Raw genomic sequence first — 20,724 nt, 5'->3', positions numbered from 1 at the left:
ATTGGGATCTTCAGACACCAGCATAAAGCGACTCCAGGGCTTCAGTTTCTTCGTTCCCAGTAAAGGCAAGGAAAGCGGTAACAGCCCCCAGATATCAGCCAGAGTTACAGCATTTCAAGAAAAAGCAAGTCGAAGCCTCCTATCGTTCCTTCCATATCGTTATCCTAACAAGCAAATGTGGAAGAGGAGAAGAGGGGCAACAGAGAAGAAGGTAGGGCCTAAGGGCCTCAGTTTGGACCCTGTCTCTCCCTTACCCAGAGAAACTATAAACCTTCCCAGAACCCCACAGGAACATATCCCCACCCAGACACCATTTTCAGATTTATCTGGAAGAGTCGGGGTGCCAGGGTGAACGTTTGGTGGCCCTGAGCAGCAGAGGAGGAGGGAGCTGAAAGACTTGGTCTGAAGAAGCCAAAGGAGGATTTCTGGACCAAACAGAAAAGAAGAAGAAAGGAAAGAAAACGGAGGTGGGTCCTGCCTGGATCGGACAGCACAAAGTTTTGCCTTCCCCTTTCTGACCCCTTTGATCTAAGAACTGAGGTGTGTTCAGGCATTCAGAGCAGGAGGGGAACAACCCAGGAGATTTAAAGATTAATTTCTACATGGGATGTGAGCCATTGCTGGTGAGCATTTGTCTTCCATAAAATGATTTTGAGAAGAAATTGTATGTACTTGAAAAAAAAATGTTTCCAAGAAGTTTGTGGAGAAATAAATTGCTTATTTAGGAGTCAAGAGATGTGTGTAGTCTAAGGGGGCCCTCGTGACAACATAATCTGAGCAATAGCATCGTGCAGCACTGTCAGTAGCACAGCCTGTGGGTCCCACATCCTTGCCCTCTCCTCCTTCGTCTCTGCTCTGCTTTTCTGCCCCCTAAAGTCTATGTTGGCCTTGGCCTGACCACACATTTTCACACAAGGTTTGTTTGTTTGGTTGGTTTGTGGAGGTGGGCTTTTCCAGACAGGGTTTCTCTGTGTATAGCTCTGACTGTCCTGGAACTCACTTTGTGGACCAGGCTGACCTCGAACTCACAGAGATCCACTTGCCTCTGCCTCCTGCGTGCTGGGATTAATGGTGTGTGCCACCACCAACCCTGACCACACACTTTTGACTACATAATCCTATCCTGTTCACATATCTTCAGCATATGTCCCGAGGGTTCAGTCCTAGGAATAAGTTTTCTGAGTATCTTATCCTAACTCATGATATCCCCTACCAACAGAAGACAGTTCTCAACTCTGTAGCCAAGCACGATTTCCCCTTCCTCATCTCCTTCCACTTCCTTCTCCTGCCTCCTTCTACCTCCCCCATCCACTCTTCCATCTCCATTCAGAAAGAGTAAGGTCTCCCATGGGAGTCAACAAAGCCATGGCATATCGAGTTGAGGCAGGACCAAGCTCCTCCCCGCTGCATCAAGACTGAGCAAGGCATCCCACCATAGGAAATGGGTTCATAGGTTCCAAAAAGCCACCTCATGCACCAGGGTCAGGTCCTGGTCCTGCTGCCAATGGGCCCCACAAACAGATCAAGCTACACAGCTGTCACCCACATCAGAGGGTCTAGGTGGGTCCCATGTAGGCTCCCTAGCTGTCGGTCTAGAGTGTGCTCGCTTCTCTGCTTTTCACCTAGTCCTGAATGATCTCGCTGGGGGAACTGTTTTGTTTTGTGTTTAATTCTCACCATCATACAGAAGGCAGATGCTTAATATTTTTTTACTGTTTTCTTGCCTTTTCCTTTCAAAATGAAGCTCATGCTTCTGTGGGCAGTTTCCAGTTATTCTTTAGGGGCTTCGGGGCCTCTTTTTATGGCACATGGTTACTCATGGTCTCCCACATAAGGCATCTATAGAAGTAGAGTTTGAACCAGTGTTATCCTCAGAGCTCCTGAGCAGTCAGTGCCCTCTCTCGATTCTTTACGTGTGTCCTGGCTTGGCTCTCCAATCCTTGGTCTCTGAAGAAGAGCCATGTCTGGGAGTGTGTGTGCCAAGCGAGTGTGCAGTTCATCATTGCCCCTCCTGCTTTGAGAAAAGGGACAGGAATCTGGATGTCAGCTCTTGGGGGAGAACTGTTAATGGACTTTGAGTTACAGCCTCAGTTGAATCCAAGTTCAGAAGGATATGAGGAAATATTTGGGCAGATTGTTGATACAACTGACAAATACACAAAATATTGATACCCTGCTTGTCGCTAGAAAGTCTTTTAAAAAGCAAGAAAAGATTAATTATCTGTCCAGTGGCAGAACAGGAAATGGTATCTGCTATGTGCTCCCATGGATTTCCAGGACAAAATATTACCCCAAAAAACATAGAGGCCATATATAAAGGACACACAGTGGCTTTATCTCATCAGATAAGTTATCTGAAATTGTAATACCTCAGAAGAAAGAAGGTGGGGTGTGCTGCTAACTGTCTTGGGATTCTGAATTAGATAAAAAGGAAGGGAGAAAGTGAGGCAAATTTTCTGCATCTTGCCAGATGTGGTGGCCTCTGACCAGCACACAGGAGGCAGAGGCAGATGGGATCTCTGTGAGTTCAAGGTCTGCATGGAGAGTTCCAGGACAGCCAGAGCTACACAGTGAGATCTGTGAAAAGGGAGATTCGTGAGCAACAGAAAGGGGCCCTGAAGGAAAAGCTAGCTATAGGTATTTGCTGAGGCCTAGAATTGGTTTGTGACAGCATATGTCAGGTAAGAATTTTCTTCAGCGTTTCTCTCTACTGCCCTAATCAAACTCTGGAGAGGTAAGTGGGTCAGCACAAGCATTTACTGAGCTCCACTGTGTTTCCCACTGGGCATGACCACCTGCAGTCTGGCAGAGCCAAACAAGGAAAAGCGTGCAGTCAAAGTTTGAAACTTTAAAAATTAATTCAAGGGGCTGGCACAGTGGGAAGATTGCCAAAGACCTGTGTTCGATACCCAGTACCCACTTAGTGCATAGACATACATACAGGCCAAACACTTAAACATACAAAACAATAAAAGAAATAAATATAAGAATTATAAACATTAATTCAGGCTTTGTACACCTATAATATCAGAAGATTCCAGTTTCATTGAGTTTCTTAATTAATGAATGGAAGCTAAAGTGACGAATGTCAGTTACTACCTAAAAGTACTAGAAATTTTATGGACTTCAGATCAAAGAGATAGTCAGAGGCAAAAATACCTCTTACACCTCCCTGAGATGGAGTCCTCCAGCATAGCTCAGGCCGGCCTGGGACTTGTGGTTCTCTGCCTCGGTTTCTCAAGTCCTAAAATTATAGACATATAGCACTATATTTAGCCATTAAATGGTTTTACCCCTCACTCCACGGGTTCCATTCTTCGAAGGCCCTAGTTAAATAGACCCACACTCTTACAGTTTGCTAATCCGATCTATAAATCTGCTCCATTTGAGCTACTATCTTAGCTCCACATGTCTCAAAGCACAATTTGTATATAGAATGTTCCAGAGCCTTCTGGAAATTCACTCTCTAGTCCATCATATTCATTTACATACACAGTAAATAGTTATTGAGCACCATGATTTGGGTGCTGGTCTAGATTCTATGGATACAGGGAGGGGAAAAAAACCAAAGATTTCTGAAGCAGAGAGCAGGTACTCTAGTAGACACCAACACATAAACATCATCCAATGTCCATTTTCTACTGCTGATGATATAATACCACGAACTAGGTAAGCTTGCATTTGTTTTAAAAGAAGCTTGGTTTGAAATAAACAGAAACACACACACACACAAATAAACAATTTTTTGCATCTATGGAAAGGATCAGGAGAGGGAATGGTGGTACATGCTTTGAATCCCAGCACTCGGGAGGCAGAGGCAGACAGCCTGACATAGCAAGTTCCAGGCCACCCGTAAGAGTAAACTTTGTAAGGGAAGCCAGTCTGCTGTGTGAAGCTCAGCGCAGGGCTGGGTAGCCAGATAGATGTGCTCCGAAGAGTGGACCGTTTAAATCCCATCTGAAAAGATTTGCTCAGGCTTCTCTAATAGAGAATAGGGGTACAGGGCTGGAGAGATGGCTCAGTCATTAAAACATCAGTCACAGCCAAAACCATAAGAGAACAGGGACAAAGGTGGCATCTGGAAGACTATGAGGCAATTTTATTTTCCTGTGTATGGTACAGTGGGCTGAGGACTAAGGCCATAGTAGTGGCGGAGGTGATCAGTGGGTAAATAGAGTGTATACTTCACTTTTTATAATTTTCCTTTATTTTTTATTTTATGCATATGAGTGTTTTACCTGCATGTCTGTACACCATGTGCATGCCTGGCGCCCATGGAGGCAGAAGAAGACACTGGATCTCTGGAGGAAAGGGAACTGGAGTTTCAGAGGAAGGTGAACTGCCTTGTGAGTGCTGGGAATCAAACCCCGGTCCTCTGGAAGAACAGCCAGTGCCCTTAACAGCTGAGCCATCCCTCCAGCACCCATAAACAGAGGGAGATGTTTTAAAGAAAGATCCAAAGCCCTCTGAGGTAACAATTTATCAGTATCACTGATTTGCTCACTACCTGTCTCTCTAGTAACCAAGAATATTGAAGCCATTGATTTCTAGCCTTTCCACACAGTTGCTGATGAATGAGTGGACGTAGGTGGTTGCAGTTACACCAGCTGATTCCACTACCTAGCCATGCCTGGCCACGGTGGCTACGTGACTCATTGTAGCTTCTGTCTCTGGTGGTTAGATCTGGAGCTCTGAGAAACTAAGTCGGTTATACAACCGGAGGTAAAAGGTCACGTGATGGGCTGGAGCGATGTCTGCTCTTCCAGAGGTTCCCAGTTTGATTTGAATTTGAGGTGTACAACCTGCAGAACTTACTGATTAAGTGGGAGACAGGTTAAGGGAAAATAGTCTAGGGTCACTTCCAGGATCCTAATGCTACATATTCCCATCTTAGTTGGGGTTTCTATTGCTGCTATGAAACCATAACCAATAAGCGCACTGGGAGGAAAGGGTTTATTCAGCTTATACTTCCACATTGCTGTTGACCACTGAAGGAAGTTGGGCCAGGAACCTGAAGGCAGGAGCTGATGCAGAGGCCTGGGAGGGGTGCTGCTTACTGGCTTGCTTTCCCCTGGCTTCCTCAGCCTGCTTTCTTATAGAACCCAGGACCACCAGCCGTGGGGTAGCACCATCCACCATGGGCTAGGCCCTCCCCCATTGACCACTAATTGAGAAAGAGCCTTACAGTTCAGAAAGCCCCTCCTGAGGCTTCCTCCTGGACTGAAACAGTGCTTGACTGTTCCTCTCTTCGGGTCTGCTTTATTCTCTATGCAGAGGACTACAGACTTCGGATGATTATTCTGACAAATGCTGGCCACTTTAAAATGGAGGCCTCAACTTCTGAAACTACATGGCCTCTTATTTTTATTTATATTATTTTTAAATTTTTATGTGCATGGGTGTTTTGCCTACATGTATGTCTGTGTACCACGTGTATGCAGAAAGACCTGGGTTCCATTCCTAGGATCCACACGGTGGCTCACAACCACCTGTAACTGCAGTTCCAAGGGATCTAATGCCCTTTTCTGGCTTCTGCAGGCACTAGGTGCCTCCTCATGGCTCCCCCTGTTGGAAGAGTTAACAACCAACTCCACTACACTCTAAAGCAAACCTGACTTCAAATGGTCTTAATTGATCTTTCAGGCTTCTGCATAAAGCACTTTATTGGGGCAAGGTGTGGTGGCGCACACTTTTAATCCCAGCACTGGAGAGGCAGGCAGATCCCTGTTGAGTCTGAGGCCAGCCTGCACTACATAGAGTTTCAGGTCGGTCAAAAAAACCTGCTTCACAAAAAAAAAAAAAAAAAAAAAAAAAAAAAAAAAAAAGAAAGAAAGAAAGAAAGAAAAGAAAAGAAAAACAAGCAAGACAGAACTTTATTGTCTCTCCATCATTTGCAGGAAAGCCCTAAGTCTCCATCATCCAAACCTGTCCAACTGTTTCCTCCAGGGCTCCACCGTTTCTCACCCCTCAGTATCCTTGTTTTGACCCTTTGTCTTTTCTATGCCGAGTCCCTCTACAACTGCTTTTGCTGGTGTTTGCTTGCTTTGGGAGACAGGATCCTACTATGTATGCAGCCTTGTCTGTCCTGGAACACACTATAAAAACCAGGCTTAGCTCAAACTCAGAGATCCGCCTGCCCCGTGGGATTAAAAGCATGTGGCATCAAGCCCGACAAACCATTCACACCATTCGTTAAACTCGGTCTCCAGCATTTCTGAGACTGTGAGGCTAGGATACATTAACACACTGTGACTTTTATCTGCTGTCTTGGCTGCCCTACAAAGGTGGAGCTTCTAAAGGACAGGGTCTCAGGCTCTCGCCATTTCTAGAATGGCTGTCGCTTTACTGGGCTTCCACTTAACTGCCTACAGAACAACCGCCTGCTCGCCCGCCCAGAGCAGCAGGGAGGCACCGGCGTCCTTCCCCAGCCCAGCCCGCGCTGTCCTCAAGGATGGTACCAAGTTTCATCAGGACGTCTTACCCCTGACTGTGCATGGGGTATTTTTTGAAAACCACGAAGCCCGAGTGCCCGCCCCGTCCACACCACACCCCAGTGGCCGAGTCCACTGGTCTCAAGGGAGGCCAGGCTCTGGCGTTTTGTCCTTGCTCTGTTTTTCACATTTTTCTGCTGCTCTCCCGGAATCCAGTGAGGCTCTTGCTGCCGAGGCCGAAGCCGGAGGCCACACGCACCTGCCCGGGAGGCCCCGCAGTCTGCGCTCCCTGTCCCACCCCACCCCGGCTCGAGCGCAGGGCGGCGCCGCATCCCGGCTGCTGGCTCCGGGCGAGGCTGTGCGCGTGACTCGCGCCGGGCGCAGCGCCGCAGCCCGGGAGGTGGGCGCGCCCGCGGGCTTGGCGGGCCGAACCAACGCGCTCCGCGGAGGGGCCGCACCGGGCTGCCCAGAGCGGACCATCGGCACCACGCCTGCAGGGGGCGCCGGGCGTTACCAACGCCGAGCCGAGGGGAGCGGAGGGGAGCGCCGGCGTGGGCTACCACGCGACCCCTGGAGGCGCCGGGAGGCGCGAGACGACGCCGCCCGCGCGGAAGGACGTGGCTGACAGGTGAGCAGCGGGCTAGGCGCGCCTCTCCCCGGGCTAGCGGGACCCTGGACTCACACTGTCCCCGCGTTGCGAGGGGTCCTTCGGGACGGGGCGTCGGCCTGCCCACCCACCCTGCCCACAGCCAGGCGCTCGGCCTGCCCGCCCCGCCTTCGCGCCTCCGGTCCGCACCCTCTGGTCCCCGGCTCTGCTGCAGACCCTGCTGTTCCGAGGTCCAAGGAACCCTCAAAAACCCAGCATCAGCCAGCCCATTAGGCACCACCCCGAGTCCACCCCCAACCGTCTCCTCAAACTGTCCCCCTTTCCCCGAGACGCCCGGACTGGCTCGTGCCAGTCATCGCTGAACCCACATCTGTGTCCTCCCGGTGGGAACACAGCTGCCTGTCGTCTCCGGCAGTGACCGCAGCGGGTCCTCTGCGCCATCCGTCCGTTTGCCTCCTGATTCCCAAGTTGGTCCTTGCCCAGCGCCAGCTACGGTCCTCCCTCATTCTCGCCCAGTTTTCCCTGGGAGAAACCTTTAGTTTGCTGCTGCCCTGTCACTGCGCTCACCTGCTATGAAGGACAAGGTGATCCAGTTGTCATAGACTAGCTGTGGCTTGCCAAGGTGGCTCTGCAGACTCTGAGAGGACCACACACTGCTCATCTTTGTTACCCCAGCTCCCAGCACAGTGCCTGGCACATAGTAGCACGGATGAAATACCTACTGGTGAGATGAATGAATACATGAGCCCGATGCAGGGACTGCGGGACAGGAAAGGTGTGTCTTGTTACATAAAGAAGAAAGGGGGTGTCATTTGGGGAGTTAGTTCAGCCTTTCATTCTAGGAAGTGCAGAATTTATCACCTTCCCATCCGTTCTTCCAGTTTCATTTGCATTAGGACTTCTATGTATCTGCTGTTTATGTGGTTTTGTTTTTGTTTTTGTTTTAAAGGCAGTCATAGAGCTGCAGAGGTTCTTATTGGTTGGTGCCTTAGAGGCTACCCAGAAAATCTTGAAAGAGCTTTGCCAGGGTTACAGTTCCTCTTCCTTGGAGACTAGCTGCTCCCCCTGGGGAAGAACTCTAGAGCCAGCCCCAGCCACTAAACCTGACTCTAACTAGCGAGCAGGTGCTGCAGGCAGGTTGAAAAAGAGAGGGACCTTGGTCAGGTTCACAGTTGGCCCAGGCTTTCAGGAAAGCAGGCAGTGTTGCTGGGTGCTGAAACCGTGCTGGAAAACGGTAGCCGTTTATAAGCTAAGAAGGGCCTGATAGCATTCATTGTTCCAACCCCGGGCTCAAAGTATTAGCAAGGCTGAGGGGCTAGGGGTGTAACTCACTGGCAGAGCACTTGCCTGGCATCAAGTCAATGGCTTCAGTCTCCAGAAACAAACAAATGAACAAATCATAAATAAATAGCACAGGAGTTCCCTCAGCGGCTCTGTAGAATGTAAGCGGTAGTGTGTGCCTTCATGGGAAGACGCCACTTAGCTATCCCTAGTGCCCCTCCTGCTGCCTGGCTCTGGGCATTTGCATGGTTGTTTATTTCTTCTTTCTGCTGGTTTTTATATTGAAGTCAAAAGACACTTTTTGTTGTTTGTTTTTGGTTTTTTTTTTTTTTTTTGGTTTTTTGTTTTGTTTTGTTTTTATAGCCCTGGCATGCCTTGAACTCAAAGACATCCAACTGCCTCTGCCTCCTGAGGGGTGGAATTAAAGGCATGGGCCCCCACATGCAACTTGACCATCACTTTCAGAAGTCAAGCCTGCCTTAACTTTCTTTTTTGTAATCAGTAGGTTTCCCAGCATGGGCTCCTTGCAGACCTCAGTAACCCCAGATCAAAACAGCCTGGATTTTTTATTTTCTCCTCGATCCCCCAGACTTCAGATCACTACCAGATAAGATAGTAGTGGCCCAGTGAAATTTGAATTTCCGATAAACAACGGAGCCCTATAATTTTACTTGCTAAATCTGGCTACCGTAGTTCACGGGGAGGCTTATGTGTTCTGTTTTCCTCTCAGGGCAGGCTTGCAAATTTAGGACAGTAGCTCACCCTTTTCTTCCTGTCTTCCTGTTACTCAGCGCAATGACTGTGCATCTGCTAAAAGTCACTTGACCAAAGAGGTCACGCGTACATGCTTGGGTGAGGCCAGGCTCTGTGAGGTGCTCAGATAAGGCGGTGTTCAGGTTACTGTGCAGGTTCCCACTCCCGGCTGGTCTGTAATTTTGTTCTTTCTATCCAGTGAGTCTGATTTGCATGGGAGCATCTTTTGGGAGGACAGGTGCTAGCACTGGGCTAAGACAGCTGGCCTTGTGCACTGGGGTAGAAGGGTGGGCGTGGGATTCTTACCACAGCAACAAAGCATTAGCCGATAGATAGCACATCGCCACTGTATCAGATTTACACTGCTTTTCATTGTGATAAAACTTTATGTTCATTTTGTTGTACAGCCATCTCCATCCCTTTTTAGAATGTTCATCTTTTAAAATTATTGGTTTATTTATTTTTATGTGTATGGGTGTTTGGCCTACATGTATGTCTGTGTACCACATGCATACAGAGGGCCCGTGGAGGCCAGAAGAAGGTGTCTAATCCTCCTGGGACTGGGATTACAGAGCGTGGAGAGCTGGCATATGGGTGCCGGGAATCAAGCCCAGGCCCTGGAAGAGCAGCCAGTGCTCCTAACCACTGAGCCATCTCCCTAACTCCTTTATCTTCTAAACTGAGACTCTGTACCAGTAAGACTAACGCCCCGCTCCCCCATCTGTGATCTCCTGGAGTCAGCATCGCAAGGCTGCCTCTGAATTTGGCTACTGTAAGTGGACTCGTGGTGATTTGAAATAGTTTCTTTTACCTAACATGACATTTTCAAGTTTGATCCATGTTGCAGTTTATATCAGAGTTCGTCTCATATTTAAGGCTGACTATACTCGGTGTGTGTACGTGTGTGTGTGTGTACACGCGTGTGCACACGTGCACTTTTCTGTGTGCACTGGAGAGTGTGTGCGTGCCACATTCCATGATACCTGAGTTGCTTTCGTCCTTCGCTGTTACGGATAACACTGGGATGACATGAGTGTGCAGACGTGTTTGAGTTCCTTCTTTCAATTTTTGTGATTTATACCAAGAAATTAGTTGCTGGGTTATGATAATTTTATGGGGTGTATTTTTATAAGAACCAGCATGGTTTCTCATAAATGTTGTGCTATTTCTGACTCCCACCAGTACACAAGGAGTCCTGTTTTTCCCTATCCCTGCCAATTCAGCAATTCTATAGGTTTTAAGTGACCGTCCTCATGCGTATAAAGAAATGTCATTGTAGGTTTATGTTTGTCTTCCTGTTCAGCTTTACAGTGCCAGGGATCACGTCCAAAGCCATTGCTACAGCACAAGCCCTGTTTTCAGAATGGAGACAAGGTCTGTTCGGGATTGGCCTTGAACTCAGCGTGTAGCCCAAGCAGGCCTTGATCTCCGGCAGCTGGTGTTGTTTATTATACCATCTCCAGACATCTCCCTCCTCCCTCCCTGTGGTTTGGTCTGCACTCCACTGATGAGAAGATGTGAACATGGTTTGTGTGTCTACTGGCCACGCTCAGCTCCTCTTTGGAGAAATGTCTACTCACGTCCTAGCCCAGCTTTGTACTGGGTTGGTTTCTGTTGCCACGTTATATGTTCTTTACATACGTGAGCCCTAGCCTGCTGTCAGATAAGTACTTTGTGATATTTTTCTCACATTTTGTGAGTTGCTGTTTCTCTCTTAATAATTTCTTTGTTTAATTTAATTGGGGGTCTCACTATTTAACCCAGACTGGCTTTGAACTCAATGTAAAGGTCTTTTATTTCTTTGACTAAGTTTTTCCTAAGTGTCTTTTTCTTTTTGATGTTATTATATATGGAATCAGTTTCTTGATTTCCATTTTGGTTTATTCATGGTTAGTGTGTGGAAACACAGCTGATTTTTATGTGTTATTGTGTGTCCTGCAGTTTTATAAAAATTTGTACTAATACTTTTTGTGGAATTTTTAGGGTTTCCTGATTGTGGGATCATTTCATTTGGGGATAAAGATAATTTTACTTATTATTTTTTTCAATTTGGATGCCATCTACTTCTTTATTTATTGGCCTCCCTTCTCAGGTGAGGCCTCCTGGTATCTGTTGAATAGAGACGGCAAAGTAAAATGTATTTACTCCTAACACACAGTCCTCTGGATTTGATAATCCGGTGTCCGAGTTCTCAGCTGACTCCTAGAAGAAAACTGGTCCATTAATCAACGATTGAGAACTGTGGGCCTGGAGAGGTGGTCCAGCAATTAAGAGCACTTGTTGCCCTTTCAGAGGACTAGAGTTCAGTTCCCAGGACCCGTCAGACAGCTCACAAGTGTCTGTAAGTCCAGCTCCAGATCAGATGCCCTATTTTGGCCTCAGTGAACACCTGCACACACACACACACTCACACACACACACACACAATGTGCTCAAGTGTACTTCCCACTTTCTCTTCTATAAGGTTTAGTGTGGCTGGCTTTATGTTGAGGTCTTTGATAAATTTGGACTTGAGTTTTGTGCATGGTGATAGATAGGGGTCTATTTTCATTCTTCTGCATGTTGATGTCCAGTTATACCAGCACCATTTGTTAAATATGTTTTCTTTTTTCCATTTGATATTTTTTGCTTCCTTGTCAAAAATCAGGTGTTCTAAGATGTGTGGATTGATATCGGGGTCTTCTATTCAGTTCCATTGGTCCTCCTGTTTGTTCTTAGGCCAATACCAGGCTGTTTTCAGTACTGTAGCTCCGTAGTAGAGTTTGAAGTCAGGGATTGTGATGCCTCCAGAAGTTCTTTCATTGTCCAGGATTGTTTTGGCTATCCTGGGGTTTTTGCTTTTCCATATGAAGTTGAGTACCATTCTGTCAAGGTCTGTGAAGAATTTTGATGGGCATTGTATTGAATCTGTAGATTGCTTTTGGTAAGATTGCCATTTTTACTATGTTAATTCTGCCTACCCAAGAGCATGGGAGATCTTTCCACTTTATGATGTCTTCTTCAATTTCTTTCTTCAAAGATCTAAAGTTCTTGTCATACAAGTCTTCCACTTGTTTGGTTAGAATTACTCTGAGATATCTTATGCTATTTGTGGCTATTGTGAAGGGTGTTGTTTCTCTGATTTCTTTCTCAGCCCTTTTACCATCTGTGTTCAGGAGGGCTACTGATTATTTTGAGTTAATCTTGTATCCTGCTACATTACTGAAGGTGTTTGAGATGTAGAAGTTCCTTGGTAGAATTTTTGGAGTTGCTTATGTAAACATCATATCATCAGCAAATAGTGAGAATTTGACTTCTTCTTTTCCGATTTGCATCCCCTTGATCTCCTTTTGTTGTCTTATTGCTCTAGCTAGGACCTAAAGAATTGGTTTATTTACTTTGATTTTATGTTTTTGACTGTCTTGCCTACATGTACAGATGCAGGCCTGGTGCCTTGGGAGGTCAAAAGAGGGCATCAGACCCCTGAAACTATCACTACAAACAGTTATCAGTTGTCATGTTGGTTCTGGGAACCAAACCCCACTCCTCCACAAGAGCAGCAACTGCTCTTAACCAGTGAGCCATCTCTCCAAGGACCCCTGCTGGGTTTTTTTTTTTTTAAGTAATTTGATCCTTAAAAAACCAAAAACCTCTCTCTTTTTGAATTCTTGGTTTAATAAAAAGTCATCTTCTTCAAGAATGTAAGACAGTAAGCTGTGTGTTTCAACTTCTTGTGTAAGGTCCTGTTGACAAGAACCATGGGTTGATAACTGATCTTCAGTTGTGTGTCTGGCTCCCTTGGATAGCTCCAAACTCAGGAGTGCAGAGATGGCCCTGGTTAGACTCAATGCGTCATTAAATAAAACAAATGGGCATGAATATGAGAAAGACAGATAGGGAGGATGGGGTGAAGACTCTAGACAGGTGGGAGGGAGGGGAGAGAGGGTGGAGGTGAGAACCACCGTGTGCATTGTCCGTGCAGCGATTAATGAGAGTAAGGCCCATCTCACTCTCTGCTAGAATGGAACCACCTAAGGCTCCAAAGACTAAGCTTATTTGCTATATAACTAAACCAGAAATCTATATTTGATCTGTTTATATGTTTTATACTTTTGTGTTTTCTTTCATTTCCTGTATAGTTCTTAAAAAAAAAAAAAGGAAAAGCAGTTTCACATTTCATGTACTTAAGCAAAAATGGAAAGTTGTTTTTATCCTTGTGTAGGTAAGAGGAGAGTTCTCAAAGCAGCACAGCTGGAATTCCGATGAATTTAGGGTAAAAGGGAACCCTGGTCCTGCTCCTGTTGACCCTGGGGTTGTTTCCCTTCAAAAAACACACACACTTTTCTTTGAATATTAACCCAACCTGTTGACTTTAGATACAGCCAAATTTTATCATACAGAAAAGCAATCTTCTAATGGTTCTGAATAGCCAGATTTTTCTATAAGATGCTAATATTGGTGGTTCTTTTCTGCTGTCTTCCCAAAGGGTTTACTTTCTCATTTGCCTGTCACTATGTAGCAGATCAGCCCAGAGCAACCACTGAGAACCGATAATGGCACTGGGAGACTGAGGCAGGTTTATGAGTTCAAAACCTGCCTGGGCTACATAGCAAGCCCGTCTCAGACAGCTACAGCTGAGTACTCGCTGGGTCTGATCCAAGTGTCCTAGAATGTTTGCTGTTATTAGCTTTAAGACACAGTCCACTATACAGCTTAGGCTGGCCTCAAACTCAGGATTCTCTTGCCTCAGCCTCCCAGACTGCTGGATTTGCAGCATGTGCCAGGCCCTGGGAAGCTCTGGCTCTCCCTCTGCACCATGATTCCCAGCTAGAGACATGGTTGGGTTGAGAGCCTGTCACTTGTTAATGTGCTGTACAGCAGTAGCTTAGTGGTGGCTCGAGAGAAGCATTACCAAAATACTGCAGACATACCGTCTCCAAACTCCTGTGAAACTCATAGCCTTAAGTCAATGGGCTGCATGAGCCGATGAACTTACATCTTCTTTCCTTTTAGTCTAAGGACTACTCGTTTGTCAATTTCTTTTTGTCCAGAGTTGAAAAATGTTTTTATACTCATACTTTCTTGTTTGCAGTATGACAACTTTGGGGTTTGGAGTTTGAATGTATGTCTGCATGTAGATACTGAACACTGGGGGTTTCTGCACCTCCTCTTTGAGTATCGTGGCCCTCTTCCTCTGATCTCCTGTAGACATACGCTTTGGGGGGGAAATAGAATCTGCCTGCATTACCCCTGAAGTTCTCGTTGGGAATGCTAACATGAGGCCCAGGTTCTTAACTACTTAGAAACATCCCTAGGAAAGGGGCCTAGAGAGGTGACTCAGCCAGTAAGAGCACTGGCTGCTCTTCCAGAGGGCCTGGGTTTGGTTCCCAACACCTCTGCTGTGGCAGACCATTTGTGACCCCAGCTCCAAGGGCTCCGAAGCTCTCCTCTAGTGCTGGTGTTGCATACACATGGTGCATGGACACACAAAACACTCATGCAACAAATAAAAATTGATCTTGTTTTTTAAAAAAAAAAAATCCCTAGGTAAGGTGATTCTGCGGGTTCACGGACCACGCTTTGAGAAGCGCTGTTCTTCCTACTTTAATCTCTGCAGACATCAGCTCTGACCAGTGTTAGGGATTTTCTTCTTGTTTGTTTACTTGTTGTTGCTGTTTTGTTTGTTTTGACACAAGGTTTTATTATGTAGCCCTAGCTAGCCTATAGACCAGGCTGGCCCTGGACTAGGAATTCACCTCCCCTCCCTCCCAGAGGCCGGTGTCACCACGTCTAGCTTTCTTCCCCTAGAAATCAAGCTGTGTGGAGCTGGGGAGGTGGCTCGGCTGCTCTTGCAGAGGACCCAGGTTCAGTTCCAGCACCTGCATAGCACCACACAGCCCCCTGTGACTCCTGGGGTCTGACCCTCGTCTGGCCTCTAGGCACCTACATGGTGCACGTACGTACATGCAGGCCAAGTATTCATACACATAATTTTTTTTAAATTTTGAGACAGTCTCACTATTTAGACGTCGGTGTCCTGGAACTTGGGTAAACCAGACTGGCCTTGAACTCACAGAGATCTGTGGGCCTGTGCCTTCTAAAGTGCTAGGATTAAAGGTGTACTATGCCTGGCCATAAGGGCAGGCAGAGAGTCTCTTAAGTCCAAGATTTCTCAGAGACCTAGGAAGACTCAGCTTCTTCCAGTTTTTGGACTTCTAAATTTGTTTTAAATGATTGTGGGTTTGGGGAGGTGGCTCAGTGGTTCAGAGCACTGGCTGCTCACGCAGAGGACCCGGGATCAACTTTCAGCACCCAAATGGCGTCTCACAACTGTCTGTAACCCCAGTTACACAGAATCCAACACCCTCTTCGGGCCTCAGTACTGGCCATGTAGGTGGTGCACAGACATACATGCAGGCAAAACAAAATTTTAAAAAATTAAATGTTTAAATGATTGAATTTCAGGCCAGGTTTGTAGTTATTGAAGACTGTTTTAAATATTTACGTTAATACATTGTTTAATACAAAAATGCTCGGAGCAGCTGGGCGGTGGTGGCGCACGCCTTTAATCCCAGCACTCGGGAGGCAGAGGCAGGCGAATCTCTGTGAGTTCGAGTCCAGCCTGGACTACAAGAGCTAGTTCCAGGACAGGCTCCAAAACCACAGAGAAACCCTGTCTCGAAAAAACAAAAAAAAAAATAAATAAACAAATAAATAAATAAATAGATAAATACTCGGAGCATATATGAAGGTCCCCGAGGCAGGAATATGATTGGTATTTTAGAAAAACCGACAGCATCGATACAGCTGAAAGTATCCCTCGCGTTTGCTAACCTGGAGTTCACTGATGGTCCAGACAGTATCAGAGCGGTAACAGGACAATGGAAGGCTGGGGGTAGCACGTGTTACCAGCACTTAGGAGGCTGAGGCAGGAGGGTCATGAGTTCAAGCCCAGCCTGGACTATGGAATACATTTGAGACCAGTCTTCGCTCTAGGACCAGATTCTGTCTCAAAGAAGTGGGGAGGGGAGGGAGAGCAAGGGTTGACTGGAAAGTTAGATAAATAAAGACATCATGGGTAACCAGCAGTGCCAGCTGCTGAAGAGAGTAGAGAAATGGGGCAGGGCTCTGATGACCTGGGGTCGGGGCTTCTCTTTAATGGAAAGTTAGCTTGGTTATGAAGTCGAGCGGCCCTGTGTGGTTTCTCATGAGCAGCAGCAGTCCCCAGCCAGCGCTGCCTGCACCTGCCCTGCTCTCCAGTGACCTCTACTATTTTGTTTTGCTTTGCTTTATTTCTAGCAGGGCCTTGCTGTGGAACCCTGGCTGGCCTGAATGTGTTATGTAAACTGATGAACATCCTGCCTCTGCTCACCAGCATGTGCCACAGCACCCGAGACCCCCTTGCTCTCTTCTCTGGTTTATTTCCCATCCCTTGGCTGTTTGTAGCGTTCCACCAGTAGACTCCAGGTCATGTCCACCACGCCAGGCCAGAACTGCCGCTGCAGGTCTCTTCACTGTTTTGCTGCCTGTGTCCACACTTGTAAATACTACGTTTAGTTCGTTACTTTTATTTGTTCATTATGTAGCCCAGGTCTCAGTCATCTTTCCGCTTCCACCTTCTCGGTGCTGAGGTTACAGGCTCGGTCCACCATGCCTGGTTTATAGCCTCAGTCTGACACATGCCTGTGTGTGTGTTATTGTTATTGTTGTTTTTCTTTTCAAGACAGGGTCTACTATGTAGCCCTGACTTCCCTGGGATTTACTTTGTAGACCAGGTTGGACTTAAAACCAAAGAGATCCGCCTGCCTCTGTCACTGAAGTACTGGGATAGAAAGAAAAAATAGCATTAATAACCTACCTTCTTTACCTTCTTCTTTGAGGGGAGCTGGTGGCTCATGCCTTTAATCCCAGCACTCAGGAGGCAAAGGCAGGTGACTCTCTGTGAGTTCAAGGCCAGCCTGGTCTACAAAATGAGTTCCAGGACATCCAGGGCTACAGAAAGAAACCTTGTCTTGAGAAAATAATAATAATAATAATCTACTTTCTTCACAAGCTCCAATTAAATAAGTATCTTGAGACTTGGTCTGTGAATCGTTATTACTGTAGACCTTTAGCACTTTTTATTTGCTCAATTTTTTATATATTTTTCCTGATTCTCCTCGAAGTTCTTTGGCAGAACTGTGAAAATACCTTATATGTTGTTTTCTGACTGGCCAAGCACACTTCTTCCTCCTCTGCCTAGACTCTTGCTGTCAGCCTTCATCTAAGTTCCTTTCAGGCCTCAATTTAAACATCTCTGCTGCAAGGCTTCCCACCTGTTCATTTCTGACCAGGTCTCTTGCTTGTTCCTTTCTTGTCTGCCTTCCTCTGCAAGAATTGTTGAGGGTCGAGGGAGTCCCTAAGTAGTAGTGTCTGTCTGTCTGTCTGTCTGTCTGTCTGTCTGTCTGTCTCTCTCTCTCTCTCTCTCTCTCCTTCTTCCCTTCTTTCTTCCCTTTGTTTCCCTCCCTCCTTCCCTTCCTCTCTCTTCCCTCCCCCTTCCCTTCCTTCCTTTCTGTTTTGTTGTTGTTGTTGTTTTTAAGACAGGGTCCTCTATCCTCTATGTTGTCCTGACTGACCCAGAACTCAAACCAGGCTGACATAGGCCACCTTTTCGGGGTGACTTCTGCCAGGCTCTTAGCCACAGTGGGTGCATACATTCCAGGGTAGGAGCGTGAGGATTCAGCAAAAGGAACATAGATATAGGAGAAATAGGAGACAGAAACATGGGCTAGTACCGGGAGGGTGGTCTAGTGAATACTGAAATCTCCCGTGTTTAATTTCCATTTGCTTACCCCGACCCCAAAAGATAAAAGTAAGATTAAAAAAAAAAAAGCTGCATCATATGATAGAAGGAATGAGCAGGTCAGTTGAAGGATTGTGGACTTCATTTTTACTTTAATATTCTGTTGCCAGAACAAGACAAGTAATGCTCACACCCTAGACCAAAACATTCTGTTGGTGAACCACTCTCTGGGTGGAATCCATAGATATCTCGCTAAGGGAGTAAGAGCCTAGTTGGATCCTTAGACTTTTGTTTGAGTAAGAACAGATCTACTTCTTAATTCCTGAAATACCAGGGCTGGCTCTTAACCACACCTGTTGACAATAACCTTGAGAGAGCAGAACTCTCTGCGCTAAATCAAGTGGGGTGGAGCCTTGACCTGGGTTTGAGGTAGGAGCAGACTACAAGGTCTGGTCCTGAACTGTTGACAATAACCTTGAAGGAACAGAAGTAAGTTCCAACTCTCTGACCCTAGGCGTTGTAGAATAAACTCACACCAGGGCCCTATCTCCAGGCTGGCCTCAAACTCCCAGAGCTTCACCTGCCTCTGCCTTTTAAGCATTAGGAATAGAGTCACATGCCAATACTTTAAGCAAAAGCTTTCGAAAGCAGGACTGTGGGGGTGTGGTATTCCTCATGCTTTTAAGCCTTTGTGTGGTATTCTTCATGCTAATATGGCTTTTTAAAAGGAGACTCTTGTCAACCCCTGAGTTCATGTGGAAGACTCTCCCACCGTGTTCTGTTGACAGTGGGCTGTTCAGGTAGTCATGTACCTACCGATGTTTATTGAATGGGGAGTTCTTAATTTGTAGATAGCTTCAAATTCGCTGTTCCTCTCTACGTTCTCTTGGGATGTTCCCTATGACAGAGGAGCAAAGAACAGAGCTGCGAAGAGGGGTTAAAGAACGGGATGCCGCTGCCTGTGGAACAGGGAACAGTGGCTGTGGTAATAACTTGCTTCCCCACTGTCAATTAGTCTCAGAAAGGCAGGAGCAGGTATTTGGAGTCCAGAAAGGAGATCCCTGGTATGTATTTAGTGTAGTTGTTATTTACTGAGACCTCAAGAAGTGCCAGTCACTGTATTTATCTTTTCTCCTCTCACTTGTCCTTCCACCTGCGAGAAAGGTGTTATTATCTCCATTAGAAAATGAATCTGAGGGGGCTGGAGAGATGGCTCAGAGGTTAAGAGCACTGGCTGCTCTTCAGGGGGTCCTGAGTTCAATTCCCAGCAACCACATGGTGGCTCACAACCATCTGTAATGGGGTCTGGTGCCCTCTTCTGGCCTGCAGGCATACACACAGACAGAATATTGTATACATAATAAATAAATAAATAAAAATAAATAAATAAATAAATATTTAAAAAAAAGAAAATGAATCTGAGGGCTGGGCTGGAAAGGTGGCTCAAGGGTTAAGAGCACTGGCTGCTCTTATAGAGGACCTGAGTTTTGGTCCCAGCACACACATGGTGGCTCACGGTCATTGTAACTCCAGGGCCAGGGGATCTGATGCCTGTTCTGGCCTCCAGTGGGACCCGGTTGTTGATCTTTTAGCAGCTGTGGAGCTAGCATTTTCAGGTTAAGCACAACCAATTTCAGTGACTAGTACAGTATGTAGTGATCTGTTCACACAGTATAGGCAGGCTTTAATTCAGAGAGTGTGAGTACTGGAGAGATGGTTCAGTGGTTAGGAGCACTGGCTGATTAGCTCCTGGACAAAACAGAGAATTCGTGTGCATATAGGCTCACAGGTGTGTGCAGGTGCATACATTTGTGTGTTTGCGTGTGAGGCAGAACAACCTTGAGGGCTTTTCTCATCAGGTGCTGTCCATCGTGTTTTTTGAGACAGGGTCTCTCTGGCCCAGAACTTGGCAGTTAGGCTAAGCTGTCTGTCTCTACTTCCCCAGCTGTAATTACAAATGCACGCCACGTTGGCTGGCTTTTCATGTGGGTTTGGTCAAACTCAGATCCTTATGTTTGCCCAGCAAGCACGTTAGGGACTGAATTATCATCACAGCTCCAGAGCTGCCTGCTGTGGTATTCTTTTAGAGGATTTGCTTAGGTTAGTTGTGAGTGCTTGGTTGCATATGTGTACGTATGTGCATGCCTGGTGCCCGTGGGAGCCAGAAGAGGGCATCAAATAACACCCTGGAACTGGAGTTACGGATGGTTGTGAGCTGCCATGTCCATGCTAGGAACACACCCAGGTCCTCTATAAGAGCAGCCAGTGCGCTTACCCACTGAGCCATCTTTCCAGCCCACTTTAATCGTATTTGAGTGTCCGTTACTAAGAGTTGAGCCCAGAAACTTACACGTGTCAGACAAGAACTCTGTCTGGATTCATCACCGGTGATTTTTAGAATTTAACTGTTTACTTATGATTCAGCCTTCCCAAGGCCCAATTGATAGTTTGTATATTCACGTATTAGTAAGGGACTGTGTTAGGGATAAAGCCGCGCCTTTCCCATGTTAGGCATTCGTGCTGCCACTCAGCCGTGCCCAGCCCAGTTGTGCTCATTCGCCTGGTCTGCCTGGACGAGCTGGAAGCTTCATGAAGACAGCCATTGGGGCTGTGTGTCCACATAGGAGAGTACCTGGCACTTCAAAGGTACTCGGTTGTAATTACTGACTGAATTATCTGACTTGGGGGTAGGCGTGGCATTGGAGTCCTTAGGACCACAGATTCACTGTCTGTCTACCTGAGCAGGGAAGGAAACCCTGCCACGAAAGCTGTGGGGTTGGGTTGCTGAATTCCAAGATCCTGCTTCTTTTGGAGTGGAGGCCAAAGGCCTGATGCCAGATGGACTTTGTTTTGGCAAAGGGGCTTGTCCTTGTGATGTTTGACCGTAAGTG

The 20,724-nt window shown here is 46.6% G+C and overlaps 1 protein-coding gene across 1 annotated transcript in view; it reads left to right on the top strand.

Moving 5' to 3' along the window:
• Positions 1–6,841: 6,841 nt before the first annotated feature.
• The window catches only part of Rusc2 (RUN and SH3 domain containing 2), a 49,013-nt gene continuing 35,130 nt past the window's right edge, over positions 6,842–20,724 (top strand). Inside the window, exon 1 of the mRNA XM_057790264.1 lies at positions 6,842–7,059. The gene's annotated coding sequence lies outside the window, so the exon portion shown is untranslated. The remainder of the gene's footprint in view (positions 7,060–20,724) is intronic.

Source organism: Chionomys nivalis, chromosome 16, assembly GCF_950005125.1.
Source record: "Chionomys nivalis chromosome 16, mChiNiv1.1, whole genome shotgun sequence".
NCBI lineage: Eukaryota > Metazoa > Chordata > Mammalia > Rodentia > Cricetidae > Chionomys > Chionomys nivalis.
The sequence above is the reverse complement of the archived record's forward strand: the minus strand, read 5'-3'. Positions and strand labels throughout refer to the sequence as shown.